Raw genomic sequence first — 15,878 nt, forward strand, 5'->3', positions numbered from 1 at the left:
GAATTCCATTCGTTTTCACCGGAAGCCGGAAGCGTTTCAAAAAGCGATCTTTTAATTGTTTTATACTATCTACGGATCGTTTCTCTTAGCCAGTGGAGCATTAGTTACCATGAGCTGTGCTTTCTTTTTCTGTTCTTTTTCGATCTTCCAATCCTACATTATCTTAAAATCAGCGTGAGGTTCCTTTTTGTTAATAGCGCGGTAGTTCCTGGCCAAACAGGAAACCGTTGCGGTAGTTCCTGAGGACGTCGGCCACGACGTCATGACGTTGGCCAGGAACGTCCTTTTCCCGGGAAAGTCCCCCCCGTACACGTTCAATAGAAAATATATAAATAAAAGGCTTCCGGGGGTGAAATTCACGGAGTGGGTGTTGTGAAACTTTTGCCACTCGCAAAAGATATACAATTTAACTTTAGTTTTGTTGAAAACGTTACCTAGTATTACTTTGAGAAGAAAAAAAATATGACATTTGTAGGAAAGGTAAAAAAAAACCCAACAACAACTGGATATTTACTTAATATTTACAAAGAAAAGAATGTTTGGGAATGGATTGGTTGGTTGACTAGCTAATCAGATTGCTTGTATGAAGCAGTTTGTTTCCCTTGAAAATGCTATACAGTAAGTGATAGATTATGTACACTATTATATAGTGTTTTTATGTAGTGTTATTATATATAGAGAGAGAGAGAGAGTAGAGAAGAGAAGAGAAGAGCCCGGGCCAATAACAGATTTTGGGGTAAAATGCCGATCCTAGAGATATCTACACCACCAATTACCGATGTTTTGACAGACATTTTGCCAAAAAGTTAAAATTAAATTCTAATCAATTTGAAAGTTTTTCGAAAATGTTAAAATCCTTTAAAACGTCAAAAAAGTCAAATAATGGCCGGTATATCGGCTCTAAAAGAGAGAGAGAGAGGTTGGGGGGGCTTACGCAATAGTGTGTCAGTAAACAACAGTGGTATTCTCACAGAAGCAGATTCTTCACATGCTTTCTTCCATAAGACGCAATTCACATACCTCTAACAGCGTCTGGAATGTTGCATGCTCATGGCACTCACTGAGTGTGTGAACCATATTCACACACACACTGACACGCACAGGGATTTGACACCTACATGACACATTGCTTTGTTGAGTGATGCTTGGCCAATGTACAGTAAGAGATGAAATGTGAACGCCACTACAAAGTCTTTGACCCGTAGCCACTGAATCTGACCTTCCATGCTTAGACCAGGGACAGTGTTTTTTGTTTTGTTTAGTGCAGGGTTTACAAGTGAATTTGAACATTTCAACATGGGTAATTTAGCACCAACGATATGCCAAGAAACTAGAAACCCCATCCTTCAGAAACCTCATGTCCCATAGAAGAGGAAGCAAACATTTGGAGAATGTTTAGACCATTCTGAAAGCTATTCCTTTGGCTTTGTCCACTGAACGTGGCCTGAGCAAGGGTCCCCAAAAATATTTGAGTGCGTTCACACCTGTATTTAAAGGTGTCCACTTGTGACCGAATCACACAGGACACACACAGGCCCCAAGAGTCGTATTTATGTTGTGCTGTTGTTTAGTTCCCCCCCCCATACAAAACGATAGACTAAACTGGTCTAGTTTTGATACAAAAGAGCTGTGTCACCCCATCGCTGTGGTTTTGGCCACTGGTTGCAATGTTTTTGAAAAGAGACAGACAAAGAAAACTATAATTATACACATCATTACAGTAATTGCTGCATGTGGAGGTCCTCTGTAAATTACCAGAAACGGGGAGCAAGGAGAGGAGAGTGAAGGGGAGAGAGGACACATTGGGGAGGGAGAGTGGAAGTACAGTGTTGCAACATCCCAGGGAAATAACTGACCATGTTAAGGTTCTAATACCCAGCATTGGCCGGGTTATTGTGTGGGTGAAATAGGCTCTCTCCCACTCTCTCTCTCTCTTTCTCCCTCCAACACACACTCTGCCTCATTCCCTCTCTCTCTCTATCTTGTGCAGAGTGAGCGCTGGTCTGAAATTAAACACAACCTCCCGCCCGCCCTCCCTCTCTCGAGCTCTGGTCTGATCTTGCACACAACAGAAACTCAAGACATTCATATGCCGTGTTGCTCTTAGCGTCATACTCGAGGAGGTGGGAAAGCCGTGTAAATAGGTAGCATCACACAGCATACTGTAAGTTGTGAATATTGATGAATTATACTGTACGGTTAGATTTGGTAAGTGGACATACATAAAGCCTGTCCAGTAGGTAGGTATACATCATTAATTAATATGATTAAACTATGGTTGCAGCTCCTGGTCTGTGTTGCTTTATTACCGTCTTAATAATTTAAACCCCTATATACTTCGTTGATCGGGGTCCCCCAGGGGTCCATACAATATAAGATTGCCTATTTTCGCCCATTATGACATGCCCCGAATAGGGACGGTCGGGAACATTTGGTTATTAAGGAACCTCACAGTCACAAGCTGAACCCAATCTGCAACCTGCTGCTCCAAGCCCCAGTCTGCAGCTGTAGATGTCAGCGGGTACCAGGATGGCGTGCAGTTGCTCAAGTCTTCAGAACTGTTAATCTTCCAGCTCTGTCAGGTTCCTTATTCAGACATGAGTCGGGTTGCTCCAGAGAGGTCCAGGGCAGTGTGGAGAATCAGGGACAAATTCATATCAAAGCTCAGGGCCTCGGCTATTATGTCCCACTGCAGCCTGGTAGCGACCATCAAAAGGACAACTAGCAAAAGGCCGCTTTGAAATGGAGCGACACTGGAGCCCCTCTCTGGACAGTCGCCATGCCTTGCTGGATGGTGTGTGTGTGTGTGTGTGTGTGTGTGTGTGTGTGTGTGTGTGTGTGTGTGTGTGTGTGTGTGTGTGTGTGTGTGTGTGTGTGTGTGTGTGTGTTCCTTTGTGCAAAATGAAAGAGGCTGAAAAGAGGCAAGCAAAGGCAGAAGGGAGGGGGGAGACCTTACGTAACATGAATAGCTCTGGCTAACTGAAGCCAACAGCTTTACTACTTTCATTCAGGCTCTGCTGAATAGTTGGGATGTTTCTCAACTGTTTACTCAGTTGTGGCGACCCATACGCAGGTTTGTGTAAAAAGATAAAAATTCAATGACATCCAAAATGTAATGTTTTCATTTTGTATGAATCTTTTATTATTCTTCCATTCCAATTATAGAAAGCTAGCCAATCGAAGTCATTTTCAGTAACATGTCCTTCATGAATAAATGTGAACTAGGATATGAAAATGAGGGGGAAAAATAAGATATTTACCACATGAACCTAGCATCGATTCTGGGGTGAACATTCGGCGGAAATAGCAGATAGTCAAGCTCACAACGCGTCGCCAACGCGACACGTCAGTTTGTAGGTCAGCTATTGTTGGCAAAGAGATTTGGTGTAGAAGGAAAAAAGGGAGACGCCTATTAAACAAAACAGCTGGGAGAATCTGGTCAACAAAGTATATAGGGTGTAAGTGGTTAAATTAAATTCATGTAATTGTTAATTGGACTAGACTTTTACACAGTGGCCTCTAGTTTCGGGGTGGTAAACTGGCACACGTGGCCATGTAACCACTCAACTCAATGCAGTGTTTTCTGTGAGTTCCATTAACACATTAACAAAATCTGCCGTCAGCGATTCCGAGAGTATTGTGAATGGAAACCGTTGCCGTGGATGTGGCGTTCCTGATGCTGGGTGGGTCAGCAATATTCCGCTGACAATGTAAAATGTAAGTGTGATTAATGACAACCATATCTATCCAAATAATTATGACATCCCTGTTCCCCTTTATTAGCAGAACCACACAGACCGGATGGGCCAGTGGTTCTCAAAATGGGGTCCGGGGATCCCCAGAGGTCCTTGAGGCGGTTCCAGAGGGTCCCTGGCAAATTTTAGCATGAAAACTATTTTATAGTTTGGATATTCACATAATAGCCTATATTCAAGCTTCTGCTATTGAGATCTGCTATTTGTGAACTTGTAGATCTTGTAGATCTGCTATCCTACTTTAAAAACGTGCATTGTTGAAAACCCGAGGTCGGTGTTGAGTCGGTGGAATAGGTGGTTGCGTATACCAGAGGACCCGAGGGAGTGATGCGCCAAGTGGGAAGTCGGTCAGATCAGCAGGTCTCCAAAACAATATCGGGCACAGATCTAGTATGTGAAAATGTTTGGAAAATGTCTAATACAATTTCTAATACATTTAACAACCCAAATCTTCTCTTATGGGGTCTCTACCTCAAAATCTTTTCAAATGGTGGTCCACAACCAAATGTGTATCAATTTTGGTATCCCTGGCATGAAAATGTTTGAGAACCACTGGGATAGGGCACACAGATATAACAATGATATAAAATGGAATAAAAGACAGTTTTCTTGTGGTGGGTAGTCCCTTTTCATTAGGCCAACCTTTTTAGCACAGAATTACAGAATCCAATGCTGTCAAACTTGCAAACCCATCAGTTGCACTGCCAATAACAACCTTGAACCCCAGCGTCTCTATTCCTAGTCATAATAGACGAACAAGCTTGTAGATCGGCTATTTTTGCTGAAGAGATTTGGTGTTGAGGGGAAAACAATGAGGGGGCCAAGGACAGAGCCCTAGGGGCCTCCGGTCAACAAAGTATATAGGGTTTAAGTGGTTGCTTATCCTCTTCAAACTAGAGGCCAGTAAGTGCAAAAAGCTTGAATTACAAAATAGGTAATCTCCTTATCTTTCTTAATTAGTAGAAAATATCACATACAAGCACTGAGACAGCATGTCAAAGGGATTGGCAGGAGAACAACTCATGTTGGCAACATATTGTCAATGCCCAACACATGTTTTTATCCTTGAACCAGCCTTATCTCTCCAGGACCTCCAAACACTGGGTTGAAACTGGATGTCGGATGTTTAGCTCAAGTCCACTTTAAGCTGTGTATAATCTGTGTGTGTGTGTGTGTGTGTGTGTGTGTGTGTGTGTGTGTGTGTGTGTGTGTGTGTGTGTGTGTGTGTGTGTGTGTGTGTGTGTGTGTGTGTGTGTGCGCGCGCGCGCGTGTGTGTGTAATCAGTTAGTTGATATAACAGAATACTATTCCTGGCTAGTTGTTGAAAAAAGGCTGGGATTTGATCAGATAAGGCAGGTTTTGGTTGGGAGCTGTGGGCCCATAGAATCAGTGCCAGCTTTGTGCTGCAGCTGATTATTATTCTTTCAGCAAAACAATATGTCTCTGCTTGATAGTCTGTAATGTCAGCCACTCTGTAGTAGGGCTGCATCTATCCGTCATCTTCTTAGCGATTATTCTATCGATTACTTTTTCGATTGATGATTGAATTGACGCAAAAATGTATGTTTTAAAATAGACTAAATTGATTAATCTGATTAACCACTTAAACCCTATTTTATACTTCTTCGTACAATAGTGTTGCACAAAAATACCCAAAATTGCAGATATGCTGTTTGGTATTTTTTTTCAAATCAATCATTTTATTAAAGCATCCAGCATCTTAAAAATGTTGCAACAGAAAGTTTTTTTTGTTTTAACCACTTCTAAACCTTCTATACTTAAAACGTAAAATGGCCGAATTGCCTCTAAACTTTCTTCCCTCTACACCAAACCTTTTTGCCAAAAATAGCTGATCTGCATGCTCACAACATGTCGCAACGTGACACGTTGTCAGCTTGTAGATCTGCTATTTTTAGCGAATGTTCGCCCCTAGAATAGGCATGCTTGGGATCAAGTGGTTAACCTCCAGTAATTTTATTTTTACTTCCCGGATGCAAATTTGTTACTGAGCAGCATCTGCCAAAAATTCTAATAAGCAATTCCTGCTTATTGGCAGAAATTGTATTGTTGCTACCGGGCAGCATTAGCTTATTGATCTGTGTATCGGGAAGCCTCTTATTGTTGAGTTATTAGAGCCTCTGTGAATTACATTACTATTTCTAGGTTGACTACTTCTTTGGCTGAGGTGTGTTGCTGAGGAAAGGAGCAAAGTGTATGAAGAGGAGTTGGTGATTATAATAATAATAACAATATGGCTTACAGGAACCCATCCTAAATACGGGTGGCCCCAGCAGGGTTCCAACCTTTAAAACCCCTTACTTGTGTTAAAACAGCAGCCTTTACCCACTACCCTACACAGCACTACACTGCCACTGATGGCCTATGCTATTAAACACACATCTGCTTTGGATATCAGAACTGACACCAAAGCACAAAGTCGAGCTTTCATCAGAGAGATTGGCTCCATCTGACGAGCAATTAGTGGACCACACAGGGTGACGTGCTTTATAGTTGTTGGATATAGTGCAGTGATTTTACTGCGTGCTGTAGTAGCTAATCTGGGATAAAAGTAGAGACCCATCCTAAAAACATAATTCCCATTTTAACCCCCCAAAACCCTGTGGTAGTTTACTTTAGATTTATGCACATGTTGGAAGTCTCTCCTCAAGTCTGAAGATACACAGCCAAGACCCCAGTTTACTGGCAGCAGAAACACCTTTTAAAGCTATAAAAGACACCACTGTATAGGGAGGTTTTCTGGATAAAACTTTTCACCACTACTACAAAATAAAAGTAAGTTCAATGTAAAAGAACAAACAGCCTCTCCTTATTCATAAGACGACCAACTCAAATAGTTATTTCTTTATGTAGTTTTTAGAAATGTATTTTAATCACAAATCTTTTCTAGTAACTAACCAAGCCTATTGTACGTGTAGGTCATGGGTTTTCAACTGGTGGTCCGTGGACCACTGGTGGTCCGTGAAGGTATTGCATGTGGTCCCTGACCATGCATTTAGTTATGTGGGAAAGCGAAGATTTGTATTTTATTTAATTTTATCGACCACTTGTTGAGAAACAGTGCAGTAAATTACCTGGTGACGTATAATGACGCGTCAATGATGTCAGTTACTGGGAAGTCGGATGTCAAGAACTTCCACAGAAATGGGAGTTAGAATTTCAAGGGAAACTGTACCGGATTGCCTGGTTGAGTCACCATTATTAGGAAATGTGCCCATGATCAATCGCATGTGTCGGCTCGCTCATACATAAGTTGCAATGAATAAGTTAACATGATTTCTTTTCACCTTGATATAATTCACCTCGAATTAACAAATTAAATTAAGCCCTTAACAGTCATTATCTAATGTCAAGCTTTTCCCCCCATATCACCCCTCCCAACTAGCCCCTTTCGTCACCCTGTTTACCTTTTTTATATTCGGGAAGGGTCCAGGGTCCCTTGTCGCTCAAACCACTCTTTCTCGTAGTCGCGGCTACCACTGTCTGGTCTCGGGCTAATAGCTCGTCGCTTAGAAGTTGCAGAGATTTCTCAAAGGTACCCACAAGAGCAATAGTAGCGCGCCAGAAAGCTGCATTAATCCGCACGGATCGGCGATGCCGTTTAACATTTTTAATAATTTAGTAAAACTTAAGCTCCTCTCTCACACTCTGCTCCACTGCCCATGTCCCGCCTCCCCGCGTTGTGATTGTCATGCAAGCATGTAGGAGCTCGCCAATCAGAGGCAGTAACGTAGGACCATAGGACGTAGGACGCGCAGCTTGTCAGTCAAACAGGGTCCCGAAAGGGGCTACCCTCCCAACACAACAGTGGTCCTCAGGTTGATTCTCAGTCAGGGTGGTGGTCCCTGGTTCATAATAAGTTGAGAACCCCTGGTGTAGGTCACTTAAGGTGGCTCCCGAAACAGACTACTTCAGACTACAACAGACTGGCATGTTGTAGTCGGAAGTAAAAAAGTTCTGAGCAAACTATTGCAAACTGTCGGACGACGGCACATTGTTGTGCCGTCGCCAGGTCTGCTTATTATAAGCGACTTTGGGCTTGGCTTCCTGTAAATATTCATAGTTGCTGGTTGCTTTTGCTTGGGCTTGTTCCTGAAGTGTAGTTATTTATTTGGGCTTGCTTTCAAGATGCTTTTTTAAAATAGCTGATGTAATCGGGGTCGCTTCTTTTGGGCTTGTTTTCATACACCTGGTCACTTGTTTCACTCACAGAATCTGGCAACACTGGAGCCCTCAGTTTGGACCAAAACAAAAAACACTCCCCCTCTTCACCACCCTGCGGCTATCGACGGGCGCTAGCCTGTCGGGACCCGACTGAGCAGGTTCGGTCGGCGATCGACTAGAAGTCCCGACCCAATAGCAAGGCACTATCTACAACACGTTGTCGGCAGGTAGTCGGCAAAAGACAATTTCCAACGCCTTCCGCCCCTGACGTTGGTGTGGTGGAGAGCTGCCTTTAGAGGAGTAGTTCACCAAAAAAAAATCTTATTTTCTTTCAATTACACACCCCATGAAGCATTGAATTATTGGTGATTTTGTTTTTGTCACATTCCTGAGCCAATAATTTGATGATAATAATAAAGATGCTAATGTATCCGGTAGGAGACACAAAGGAGACTCTTTGTGTCTCCTACTGGAGAGACCGCCGGGTATCAAATAATTGGCTTAGGAATGTGATAAAAACTATGAATTCCATGAATTCAATGTGGTGGGTAATGGATACACAATAAGATTTTGTTTGGGTGAACTACTCCTTTAAACCCTTTATACTTCTTTGACCGGTGTCCCCCAGGGGTCTACTGGGCTCCCTAATTTTTTCTCTCTACACGTAATCTGTTCGGCAAAAATAGCCATATCTACAAGCTCACAACATGTTCTGGGCTTATAGATCTGCTATTTTTGCCTTAATAATTTTCCTCCAAATGTTCACCTACAGTATCATGACATGCCCAGAATTCAGAATTCAAGTGGTTAATTCTGTTTCAGAGTGGATTGTCATTTTAAACGTATGATCTGTCTTGAGGAAGCCAAAGCAGTACATACCATTGTGATCATGACAATGAACTCTTTCGCTCTGTCATACGTGGTAAACATTTGAACTGAATTATGTGTGTGATAGTTCTTTCTGCAGCGTATTTGTTCTTTTCTGAACTTCAAAGTCAAATCAACCAACCAACCAAATGACCAATAAATCAACTCTTTGTAAAATACAAGAATTAGTGTGCTCAATTTCTGCAATATATGGGTTCCTTTATGAACTTCAAAGTAAAATCAATCAACCAACCAAATAACCAATAAATCAACTGATCGCAAAATCCAAGAAAAAGTGTGTTACTGCTCAATTTCATCAGTTAGAATGGAGCATGCAGCATCATATGAACTGAGTCAAGAGGGCATTCAGGTATATTGGTGGTAAACTAAAGGTTAGGCTCTAGAGAAACAAAACGTTGACTATAAGAAAACTTGGGTAAAAGGGAAATTTATGTGCTTCTCCTCGTGTTTCAGCACTCTCTGCTCCTCCACTCATTATTGTCCAATAATAGGACAATAATAGTTTGAAGGTGGCAACATTAATGTAGCACTAGAATCCATGTGAATGAAAGGTGCAATACAAATAAAATACATTATGTTTATCGGCAGATAAAGGACACATCCTCAGGTAGGGACTAGTTCTCGAGTTCTAGTTCTAGATTTTCGAAGATCTTTTAAGCCCAACTGCAAGTGGAAGTAACTATATATATTTTGTACACACATACTGTATGTATACAGGCCTGTGTACACGTACTTTTCTGTAGAACTTGGCAAAGACCCAGCCAAGTGTGTGCTAGTCTCGCTTCATTATAAAAAAGCTAGCCATTCAAATGAGTTATTTTCACACTAATGTTCACAAAGTAGGCAATGAAAAAGAAAGAAGGAAAGCAAGCAAGCAAGAAAAAAGAAAGATGTTCCTGTGGTCATAGAAAGGCTTTAAGTGGAACACCCAAGGCCTCAACAGACAGAAATCCTGCGGAAAAGGAGAGAGATGCGAGAAGCAGAGAAGATTAGCAGCTTAGAACAGAGCCACAGTGCTGGGAAGACCTACGTCTCATTACATCACCTGGCTTACAGGTGTTACTCTGCACTGCACTCCTAACCGCATCTGTTCTTCTGTCATATCCTCTCCCAGGATAACGGCAGTCATCATGGGAAGAAATACATCATGCGAAGAAATACAAACATCACATAGAGGCGGCTTTGGCTTGGAAATTTCCCTAAACAATGACAACAATAGTTGTCGTGTGTATGTGTGTGTGTGTGTGTGTGTGTGTGTGTGTGTGTGTGTGTGTGTGTGTGTGTGTCTGTGTGTGTGCAAAAGTTTTGAAACCCTGGATAAGTGCATGTCCATGCATGAACATGCACACACCCCCTCCATAAATCACACATACATACACACCGCAGACATGGACACTCGCCCACACAAACACACTTGTTCATGCAGGCAGTCACAAACACATACGTACATACACAGACACACACATAATATTTGACTTATCGGTTGTTGGTGAATATAGGAAGATGTGAATAAATGATAAAGCTGTGGTGTACAGTTTCCAGGGTTTCAGTTACCAACATAAAGGCCTCCACTCAGCTGTGAAATGGCAGCGCTTTGAAGCACAAAGGAAGAGACAAGCTCTCCAGTCACCTGGAGGGGAGGAGGAGGGTGGACAGGGGTGCTGGGGTTTGGAGAATCACACACAGTACAGTAGTACTGGTTGAAAGTCATTTGAACACTCCAGAGCCTTCTGCACAGTGTAACAATTGACACGTAAGGGTCAAATTCAAAGTCTTATTCTCCTGCCTTTGTATTCTTAGGATACACAAGTAAGCAAGTAGTCTCATGTGGCCCATAGGGCAGGAACCTATCTCCTGTTTCTGTAGCGTGAGGCGGCTTGATGTAAAAGTACATCCCCCAGCCATGATATACAAGTACACCGCTTGGAGATGATGCTAGTATGTCGCAGGGACTTACTCCCAATCCAACCCTTGATGCTGAGTGCCAAGCATGGAGGCATTGGGTCCCATTTTTATAGTCTTTGGTATGACCTGGCGGGGGGTCCCAATGTCAGGGCAGACACTCTAACCACAAGGCCGCTGAGCTAGTTAAGATACACAAGTAACAGAGATCAATCATTCGGGTTAATAGATAATTGAGACTTTTGAAAAAGTTCAGTCTTCTTGGGTTCTCAGTAATATACCTGCTAAGTGTGAAGTCAATCGTATGTTTTGTTCTCGAGATATGTGAAGGACATTCATATATGCATACATACATAAATACAGAGTACACTATTACAGTACTACTACTACTACCACGAAATTTCGTTTGTTGGGAGGGCCAGGGCTTAATATTTGTCTGGGAAGCCAGTCTTTCATGTTCCAGTAAAAGGATCAACCAGGCTTTAGTGTTAAGAGGTCTGTGGCTTCTTCTTCCAGCAAAACACACATGCATGCATGCTCGCAAGCGCACACACAAGTGCACACACAAGCACACACACCCCAAAAACAAAGAAACACCTACAGCTGCTCACGTGCACACGTGGAATGAAGAAATATTCCTCATGTCATGTGCCACAGCGGAATGTTGAGTGGAATTCTAACTAAGCCAAATTCCACAATTCCTCTGTCAGGCATTCCCTCAGAATGGAACTGGAATCTGCTGTGTGGCAGTTTTACCAGTGGCGTGGCTGTAAAGCTTAAAGGTTACTTTCATAACCCCAGTTCTCTGATAATGAGTGAGGTGTCTCATGAGTTTCTGAAAGAGAACCTTTTTATACATAGTCATACGGTGGTGTCCCACGTCGAAAAAAGGCGATCTACAAGTAATCTGGTTTGTTTGCAGATGGGCTATTTTCTGTCCGGGTCACCATCATACGACGGAGAATAAATTAGGCATAAGTATGGTGAAAGGTCGAGTCCCTCCCAAAGGACTGGACCTCTGGGGGGGGGGGGGGGGTTCGGGACTGTGACGGCTGACTGGCTGATGCATGCACACTATTTCTCCAAGAAAATACAGTGATTATGATTAGGGTTAATTTCACTCTGATATACTTATAAACCTATGGATTCTTCTGAAAATGCTACAGTTCCTTGTATAGCCATCTATTTGTACTTACATAATATCTTTCTGTGCCATACAGATCATTCCATTTACACTGATTAATTTAAATTTTCATTAGAACCAGAGCAATTCTAGGTCAATTGTTTTGCTCTAGAGTGGCCAGTGACTGCAATTAACCAGTTAAACCTTAAAGGAGAATTCCGGACAAATTAAGTGTTTTAACACTGGTTGCTTGTTTCTTCCAGAACCTGGCAACTCGTGTTGCCAGAATCTGGAAACAAGCAACCAGTGTTAAATCGTTCGCCATTGACGGCAGCCTCGCAGATAGTTTCAACGCATGTTTGACTATCATGAGACTCTACTATGAATACTAGTAGTGAAAAAAACAACTTTGCGTCGGTTATAATAGACGAATTTCCCTTAGCCACGCGCTCCCATTATGACAACGGAGGGGGTTTAAAAAATGACGACAGGGGAATATATGAAAAAAAAGAACGCTACTTTTCACATCGGTAGGTGAGTAACGAGACATCAAAGATAACACTTAATTTGTCCGGAATTCTCCTTTAATGGATTGTTGACTGGTGTCCCCCAGGGCTCTGTACTTGCCCCCCTCTTTTTTTTCCCTCTACAGAAAATCTGTCCGCGGGAAAATCTATTCTACAAGCTCCCGTCACAAGCTTGTAGATCAGCTATTTTTGCCAGATGTTCACCTATTTTTGCTGAATGTTCGCCTATTCATGCCTGGAATAGGGCTGTTAGGGTTCATGCGGTTTAATTGAAGGAATAAGCTTCATTCACTTTTCATGTCCAAATTTTCAGTTGAGTCCAGGATTATGAACGCCTGAGCGTCCAATCAAAAGCCCACTACTCTACACTACAGCTGCTGTACCATGTTCAATGAGCTTTCCAGGCAACACACTGAATGCCAGAGAATAAGCAGAGTTTTAGCTAATACTGCTTGGCAACTAAATTCAATAACAGAGACGAAAACCAATTCCAAAACTAAATCCATTGCAACTTATAGTAGGTCCAGTTAGAACATTGTGGTTACAAAGGGCTGTCAGATTCATAATGTAATATAGTAAGGTGTCCTGCCTGTGACAGCTTTGGACGTACAGTATAGCTAGTGTGGGAGTATAGCTTCATACTGCTTGCACTTGTTCTTGTTTGGTGTGATTGTACCTGAAGAAATGCAATTTTAGCTAATTCTATACTATATACTATATGTAGAGTTAACCACAACATTTATAGACCTAAAGGAATAGCGAATCCATATAGAATCTACCATTGCTGTGACTGTGCACCCTGAAGGTGCATCCAGGCCTGCACCGACATCTTTTATTTTTTTACATCTCTCCATTCCGGAGATACAACCAATTATGTCATTTTGACCTTGAACGTGACCTTTTCAACTCCAGAGTTAATCAGCTCTCCAGGGGAGCCAGCTGATCACTCCCACCCAGCGGCATAAAAATCGACCCTGCAGTGATCCGCTCTCCAGTGATTCTGTTCACAGACAAAGCCGATGAGGGGGACCCCCTATGTTGCGTCTCGATTAAGATCAGATACAGCTTGGGTTGAGGTTGAGGTTCAGGTCACAGTTCTCAGAACTCTCCACGGCCTGAAAGCACTCCCCAGGTCTTGTCTCCACGTTGTGAATGATCACTCTGTGCTCTTCCTATGTTTTCCTGTGGATTTTCCCTCTGCCGTATCTCCTCACTGCTATTGGTCTACAGGGAGCAAAATGAGCAGACCAGGGGCTGTGTGTGTGTGTGGTGGAACATCGTTGCCGGTGGGCAGAAACTACCTATCTCCATATTTCAACTTTTTATGTTTTTTTTCGTAAATGAATGCCCTACTCCATCATGGAAGAGTGTCACACAAAAGAAGTAAAAATAGCAGATCTACAAGATTAAGCTTGTAGATCTGCTATTTTCAAGATTTTTAAATGTTTTTAAAAAAAAAGAAAGGGTTTTAGACATACAAGGTTTCCACCCAACTGCGACGACATGCTGTTTGCATTTAAACAGGAACAGGGGCGCTAGAGACAGGAAGGAGAGGGGCATCCACCAACTAACCTTTTAACCTGCAACATATGTCTCGTCTTCTGGGCTCGTCTCAACATACTTTACAGAGTTCCTATGACGTTATGTAACCATAACTGGCATCAAACTAGTGTCTAATTCATGTCAAACTATGGGCCAGGCCCTATAGTGGATTTGTGGGCCTGTATGCAGTCATTTGTTTTAATGAAGTCCCTGGGCAAAATGAAGTCCACTGAGTTGTACTCAATGAGAGCAACGTAATACCCTGTTTTGGATCAAACATGCATTCATAAACTCCAGGGAAACCTCCCAGGCATATGGTGAGACGGCAAAGGATTGTAATGCTGCATTAACCACATGAACCCTAGCATCACTTTTCTGGGCCTGTCATATACTGTAGGTGAACATTTAGCTAAAACAGCATATCTACGGACTCAGCGTTTCGCAAACACAATGTGTTGTGATTTGCAGTTCGGCTATTGTTGGCGACGTGTTTTGTTGCAGAGGGAAACAAAGGAGGGGGTCAAGAACAGACCCTGAGGTACGCTGCATACTCAACAAAATAAAAATGTTTTAGTGGTTAATGTAAATGATCTCTAGCAAGGTGTCACTGGGTTTGATTAATACATTTTAGTTATGGTTAGGCACTGTTAGTATGGCTATGTTTAGGTTAAGGTCAGGGTAAGGATTTGGGCAGGGCGTCCCGGCAGGAAATCCACCTTATCGAGGTTGGCCATCTAGTGACAAACCCCATAGTGGTGGCAAAACAGACATGCCTCTCTGTTTACCCATTTGATTGGTTCTCCACAATGTTCTGATTGGAAGGAAAGGCTGGGAACGCCTGTTGTGTTTGCAATAAACACACTTGATTGCAATAAACAATCAATCATTAGTATCAATTGGCCCTATCAATCATTTTCTAACCAAGGGAAATGGCTTAACCACGTGAAGCCTAGCGTCCCTATTCAGGAGCAAACAGTTGGTGAAACTAGCTGATCTAAAAGCTCAAAATGTAGAGCTGCTATTTTCACCAAAGATATTCTAGTGTAAAGGGGAAAGAGGACAGGGCCTACAGACCCCTGGGGAACTCCAAGTCAACTAAGCATTTAGGGTTTAAGTTAACCCATTCAATCCGGGAACGCATCTCTCTCATTTTAGATTTCTTTGGCTATTCAAAAATACAAAAAAAATAAATAGTTCTGCTATTTTTGAAAAATCGTGAACATTTGTGCAAATCTTTGAATATATATATATATTTTTAAGTGAACATTTGTAACTCAAATCTTTGCTTCTGGGGGTCCCTGGAACAAAAATATTTTACAAATGTATATAGTCAAAAATGTGCAAAAATAGCAGATCTACAAGCTCATAGTGCGGCACTCGGTGCAGCGCTATGAGCTTGTATATCTGCTATTTTTGAATAGCCAAAGAAATCTAAAACGACAGATGCGTTCCTGTATTGGATGGGTTAAGTTGCTCTTTGAATAGTTCAGATAAGTTGATTTACCCTCATCGTGACAACTACAAAAAACACCATACCACAGAATACCAAACCATCATCGCTTGAGAAAAGCTACAGTACTGTGTTTACTGACGTACAGAACAGTAAACACGATTGGTTACAGTAAAACATAACCATACAGTATGTTAAGTATGAATTACATTTTGTAAAGAACACTGCTGTTGGGGGGGAAAAAACATGGAGAACTAGAAAAAGTGCTCCTCGGAGCACAGGTCTCCGCCAGGTCAAGTAGGTTATTGTGGCCTCCTGGTGGCGCTACAATAGGCCAATGTCAAAAGGGTGCCATTTGTTCTTAGGTCTTGCACGGCAATCGGACACTGCATTCATGATTTGAGGCATTTTGTTCTAAACGGGCCACTCCTGCAAACTTTAGTGTGAATCTTAGCCAATTGGGATGGAATATGAAAAATTAAACAGATACATCTTGATCACATGACTAT

General features: G+C 42.1%; 1 protein-coding gene across 3 annotated transcripts in view; it reads right to left on the minus strand.

The window, feature by feature from the left end:
• atg7 (ATG7 autophagy related 7 homolog) overlaps positions 1–15,878 on the minus strand; it is a 100,034-nt gene that overhangs the window by 1,912 nt on the left and 82,244 nt on the right. The window lies entirely within an intron of this gene.

The sequence above is a fragment of the Gymnoscopelus braueri genome, assembly GCF_963280865.1.
Source record: "Gymnoscopelus braueri genome assembly, chromosome: 3".
NCBI lineage: Eukaryota > Metazoa > Chordata > Actinopteri > Myctophiformes > Myctophidae > Gymnoscopelus > Gymnoscopelus braueri.